Here is a 6,750-nt window from a genome sequence, read left to right on the forward strand (position 1 = left end):
GCAGTTCAAATTATTTTGAATGATTGCGGAGGATTTTAGTTTTTTTAAATTTTGATTGTCAATATATTATGTTTCCTGAGAGTTCAAAAGTTATTTAAAATTATATACAACTTGAACAGTAGATTTAAGTTTTTTTAATTATGTAAATTATAAAATATTGCATTTTCATATTTTATTATATTAAAAGTTGTTTTCTATTTTAATTATTTTAAATATTTTAATGACCGATCCTCGGACCAATCTAAAAGTTAAGACTGTTAATTTTTGATTTTAGTTCTATTATTTTGAAAGTTTATTGTTAGTCTGTAAGTTTTAGATGTGTTATTTTAAATGATTTGCAATTATAGGTATTTCCAGCAAATTGTATTTTATTTTAATTTTCTCTTTCAATATTTTATAATATTGCTTAAAATATTTTAATCTATTAACAGTTTATTACATTTTTAATTATTTGAGTATTTTTGTTCTTGATAAAAATGTTAGTATTAATTAGTTTATGATTATTATTATTAATTCTTGGTGTAAAAATAGTGTTTCATTTTTTAAACATACTTTATTAAGTTTAATATACATAATGCATATAATTACATATCCAGCCACTTTTTGTATGCATATATGCATCATATTTGAAAATTCAGAGCTCTAGAAAGAATATTTTCGCCGATGGATGGTATATTACATTTTAATTTAATGATATAATATATGTATACGAAAAACGATTCTGAGCGGTGACGGTTTGTCAGTGTGGATATTTTATATTATTTTTTTTTTTTATTTTTTAGTAGAATATATTATACAATCTGTAAATTAGATTTTCTACAATAAGAATATGAGCTATAAGTAATAATAAGTTGACATGAGTTGCTTGATAAAAGGAGTAACCCAGCGGCTACAATTTACCTTTTTTTTATATTATATATATATTTTTAGGTATCAAATGTTTAAATGCAGGTATATGATTATGTAATAATAATAATAATATTATGATTCGACAGCCGAATGCCTAACTACGGGTCGCAGGGAAGCTAACCATGGTTCGTGTTACTATGTTATTGGTTTAAAAATCATCTAAATTCTAAATGATTTAAGTATGATCAGTGATTTAATTTAACTCAGTTTAGCTGATTAATCAAAGAATCAGTGAACGATTTTTTTGACCTACTCAATTTACTGAATCGAATCAGTTTAAGAAAATGAGTAATATTCATTTCTAAAATGCAATATTATTTAAGTAAAAATAAAATAAAACTCAACGCAACGCAATGCTCAAACTCGGTTAATATTCTTCGCGACTTCACCTGATAATATTTTATTTGAATTTGGAAATCCCAGTGACGGCGCCCGCTACCCGACAGCCCATAGTCAGTCGGCGTTATCGACTGTCGCCTATCAGTTGTAATGAAACTAAACACATGGAAGGGGTTACGGTTGTATAGTGGTGGCGGTGGGCAACGGTCGTCGATCGTTTTCGTTCGCTGTGTCTACTTTTAGTGTCTTTTTTTCTAAGTCGTTGTTCCTTTTATAGCCGCCGTCAGTGATTATTGTAATTTAAATTTTAATATTTTATTAATTTCATGATAGTTTTGACTTTTTAAACCGTTGCCGTTTATCGTTTTACGTTTTTATGACTAGAAACGACAGTCGTTATACTCGTCCGCTGTCGGAATTTGTATCTAATTTCTGTTACAGTCTATGGCCGCCGGTTATCGCCATCAGTGATTATTATATTTTATTAGATTTACGAGTTAGCGAATATCATAAATTCTGGCAAGTACCTATTCCTAATGTTTTAATTTTACTATATTTCTTTAGTCATGCAAAAGTATTTACCTATCAACCTTAAAATTACTTACCAAAATAGTAGGTACCTAATAAATTCAATAAGAATAAGTAGGTAATAAACGTATATTTTATATTAGTTGCTGTTGCATTTTTATTAAATTTCTAATGCCTAGGTGTACTTACAAAATTTGTTGGTCATTACTCATTATTGCTATTTGTCATAATACTAAAGACAAACTAAAATGTTTTGTTTTGTTACATAGGTAACTAGTTACCAATAAATTAGTTGATAATAAAGTATTGTATCCATATAATCTATAGTCATAAATTACCTGGCCGCTGGCTTATATTAGCTATAAACGCCTAAACCGTTGTTTCACTTTATAGTATGTATTTATTATAGCTGTAATGAAATAACTTTTGTTCTAATCGATTTTTTAAAAAATTTTTTTTTATAGGTATAAATAAATACCTATATATTTTTTAATACTGAAAATAATAAATTTAAATTTTGATTTAAATTTTTTGGATAAATTCAAAATAGCCAATTTGTGAATCTGATTATAACAATAATTTTGATGGATAAAAACATTTATCTTAGTCAAGTAGTTTATTTTTTAGAATTTTTTAAAATACTTATCAATATTTTTTTGATTAAATTAACTTGGAACATAATAACTTTTTTCAAAATATTAATTTTGGGAATTTTCTGACATTAGAATATTTCTTAAACTATTTACTAATCATATAATTTTAACAAATGTTGTCAAACGTTTAAATAGCTGCATTTTTTTTTTCTTGTCAGGTCTTCCTGTTACATTCTGTAAAACTATGCACATAATATCTTCTTTATAATAATTTTAAAATATTTTGATTTTCCTTCATAGTAAATTATAAACTGCCATGTAAATTGTACAAGGGGGCATAACTACTAATAATCTCATATTTTATTTAATTAAATTTTTTATTACCTTACAATAGTTACATAGGTTAATGCAATCACTTATTATTGTTTTAAATACTTAATTTTTCTATATAATATAATTTCTTATATTATTCATACCATATTGAAATAGGTATCTGTCATAGTAGTTAGTAATTACCAAGGTACCCTACAGCCTACCTATAATATGAAATGTATTAATTGACCGCATTATACCATATTATAAACACAAATAGCCAATAGGTAGTTTTACAGTTTTATTGTCTTAAATTTTTTAAATTTTAAATTCTGTTTTATAATATAAATACTGAGTAAAACTTGAAAAATTTCAAAATAACCTTAAGTTCTTATTAAAATATTATTATAGGTAGTAGTACTAACATAGTAGTCTTTTTTGTGGTATCTAGTTACTTTTTTTTTACAATTTGAAATTAATTTTCATTACAAGAAAGAATTTAAAATATAAAATATTAATATTAATTTAGTGTAAGATGATGTGAAGCTACTGTTCAAAGCATTGGAAAACTCAAAAAGAACTAGTATTTCTTAATAATCAAGCAACCATTTTAAAATCAGTTAATTCTAGAGAAAGAACAGATGAAGATTATAAGGTCCTTTGACTGTACTTTTGCCAAGTTGGATAATCTAAAAAATTAGTACAAATTTAATGTTTCTGAAATCTTCAATAACTAGTGATTTTGTACAAAAACCAAGACCAAGTCAACATCTTGATGTTGGTCAATGGAAGGCTATCGAGTTTCGTCAGTTCATACTTTATAATGGACCACTTGCTTTTGAAAAATGTTCTTTATGTTCAGTGTATAATCATTTTATGGTTTTGAATGCATTGTCTATTATCTATATTGAGTCCAAATATTGATGGCGAATTATTTAATTATTCTGATAAATTCTTAAAGAATTTTATTAAAAACTTACAATCGCTTTGGTCGATCTCTTGATTCTTGTTGTAAATTTGATACTTTAATTTAAGAGGACGCTACCCATGTATTTGTTGTCCCTGTCTTACACACGTACGATATATCAAATTTTCATTCACTAGTTTCAATAGTGTGCTGTTAGTTTTGATATTAAGAGTGAATTGACCTGTTATCAAACTAGTAAGTAGGTAAGAACATGGGTAGTTTCCTCGTAACTCTTTGTCTTATTAAAATTAAATTAGTAAAAATTATAATAATTTCATGGGAATAATAAATAAAATATAATTAACTTTTTGATTTATTCAATTTATTATTACGTATATATATATTTAAAGTAACCTCCCCCTACATTTTGTTGACTGACAATTGCATATTAATTTTTTTTGTGGAACATTTCCTACTATATATCCATAATCCCAAGTTAACTCCGTTCCTGCACGTATGTTTTTGTGTGCAAATAACGATACCCATGGGAACCGTAAGTCATGCGTATCCACGAATACATTTTGGACAAATATATTTGGAGAACACGAATGATTGAAATAACGTCCAATATTGCCTCTAATTTTGGCATCCATAATATATGCACTCTCGTTGTTTCCAAAGTATTCACGCACTGATTTTGAAGGTTTAGTGTTTTTTTTTCATATCGTGTGTATTGAATTTGGACAAAACCCGCATATGTTTAACATCTTTTTTTGTCTTAGATATTTTGCGTTTTTCAAATCTTCTACCTAAATAATAAAAATATTTATTTATATTATATGAATTATAAATAATTATTTATTAATAATAAAAATTACCATCAGATGATTCGCAGTGAATCGTCTCAGTTTCATATTCATGGTCACTGCTTGGTATATCATGTTCATAACCTTCTTTTATTTCTTCAACATGTTCAATATAATCTAATTCTGCGAAATATTCATCACCATATTTTTTCCCAAATTTATCAGCATCAGCATCAGTGAACAAACAACCTACATAATTACATATGAAACTCCCTTTAGGTATATCATTCAAACATTGGACACCCCATCCTTTCTTCTCAGTCATGAATAATTGTAACTTTTGCGACAGTGGGTTCTGTACCACACGATTTAAACATGAACTGGAACATTTACATGTTTTATTACATTCATAAATACCCGTTACAACGTGTTCGGGCAATCTTCGATAATTGTAACCAATATTTGGGTCTTTGTACAAATTCTTCTGTCCTTCGATAGTCATTTGCCAACAAGCACATTTCGATTTATCTTGACAGTTGTCGTTGCAGTCACATCCACATAAGAACTCACTCTCTACATTTATGTGAACACCTTGCATTGGTTGTCTAGTAGTCATATAATCCATTTTTGGTGGTAATGTACTGTTAATAATATTCACACATGGTATGGCCCTAAATTCTTTGCCCTCGGATATATCTTTTAGAAACTGCACACTTTTTATGATTTTATATTCGGCAAGTGGGTTGACCCAATTATTAAAATCGAATTGGTCAATAGTCATTGCGCTTTTGGTAACAATAAGATATTCCAGCATCTGTTCTATGTTTTGAATATTTACACCACACGGGGTTCTGTACTCCACTTTTTTTTTATATTTATTAATTTTGGTTAGATGCCTGGTAAAACCAAAATGTAACGGAATAGTCAACATGTTGATAGTCCTAGTGCTCTCATGGTTATATGATGTCCATGTAACACATAAAGGATTACATTTGTGTTTGCTATATTTAATTGGATTATGAACGGTTTCAGGCAATATTAGGTCAACAACCTTAGTAGCATTGGCCTTAATTTTATTACATTTTCGAGTTCCAGTGGTTGTTGAATTCTTCCTGGTACTATAACAAACTTCAGCTTTAGCTAAAAGGCGGGAGGGCTTTTCTTCTACACTTGTGAATTCCGCAAATGTTGTATTTAAATTGGCTAAATTATCTTTCACAGACATGCATGTTATTTTAAGAATATTATACAAACGTGTTGAACCACGATATATCCATTCGCTATGTTGGGAATTGGTAAAATATAATTTAACCATAGATGCATCAACTTCAAGCACTTCTGCCATCTGCCACTGCCCCTGAAATACTGCTAGTACTGATTGTTGTATGTTCAACTCAACCATTGGTTGGTTTGGGTAGTTCTCCAAATAACTTTTTATAATATACCGGGAATTCTCTACTACATCTATCCATACAATATCTTTACTTCTCAAACGTGCAACTAAACGAATATCTTGGTGTGTTCGATATTGAACTTGACCATCATCAAAAAAAATCAAGTATCTAAAAAACAAATAATTGTAAATATTAAAAACTATTGCTATCTTGTCATTATATAATTAACCTTACCGAAAATTATTAAACGCATTTGGAGGTTCAGCTACTATACCAGCATAAAATTCATTGTCATATTGAGAATTAGGATCCTTAAACTTAGCAATTACTCTGCAACCCACCGGAAATCTTACTGAATTTGGTGTAGAGTATGCAATTTGTTTTGTTGACACTAACTTTTGACAAGTTTGAAATACTATGTGTATATTATCTTGATTATATATCTTTTCGATTTTACCGCTATACCATGGATCTATTCTAGTTAACTGCATTCCATATACAGTTTGTCCACTCTCAACAACAGGATACTGTAAATCCCCTGCTAGAGGTAAATTAGCTGGTTCAGCACAAACGGAATAACTGAAAAAATTAAAATAGAATGTGATGTATTGAAAGCATATAGAATAACAACTGAACATAAGACTGATATGAAGATAATTGCTTGGCTGTCAAATAATAATGGTAGATACCAGTTGGTCACAGAAGTAAAACAATAGATGGGCAGTTAATTGGTATTGAGACGACTGGCCAACATCAAAAATGTATATTAATATTCATCTGACAAAATTCAAAAGATTATTGTTGGGGAAATCAAAGTCATTGGAGAAAGAAAAGGGCTACAAATATGTATGGATGAGCTCAATTGATATATTAGTAAGGATTATTAAAAATACCAAAATTATGAGGATCTACAACGAAACTGATTTGAATAAAATAATATAGGTAGGTCTCTATCTGTTTTA

The 6,750-nt window shown here is 28.3% G+C and overlaps 1 pseudogene; it reads right to left on the reverse strand.

Moving 5' to 3' along the window:
• Positions 1-3,992: 3,992 nt before the first annotated feature.
• LOC132937142 (histone-lysine N-methyltransferase eggless-like) lies at positions 3,993-6,452 on the reverse strand (annotated as a pseudogene).
• Positions 6,453-6,750: the final 298 nt, after the last annotated feature.

Source organism: Metopolophium dirhodum, chromosome 1, assembly GCF_019925205.1.
Source record: "Metopolophium dirhodum isolate CAU chromosome 1, ASM1992520v1, whole genome shotgun sequence".
In the NCBI taxonomy this organism is placed as follows: domain Eukaryota; kingdom Metazoa; phylum Arthropoda; class Insecta; order Hemiptera; family Aphididae; genus Metopolophium; species Metopolophium dirhodum.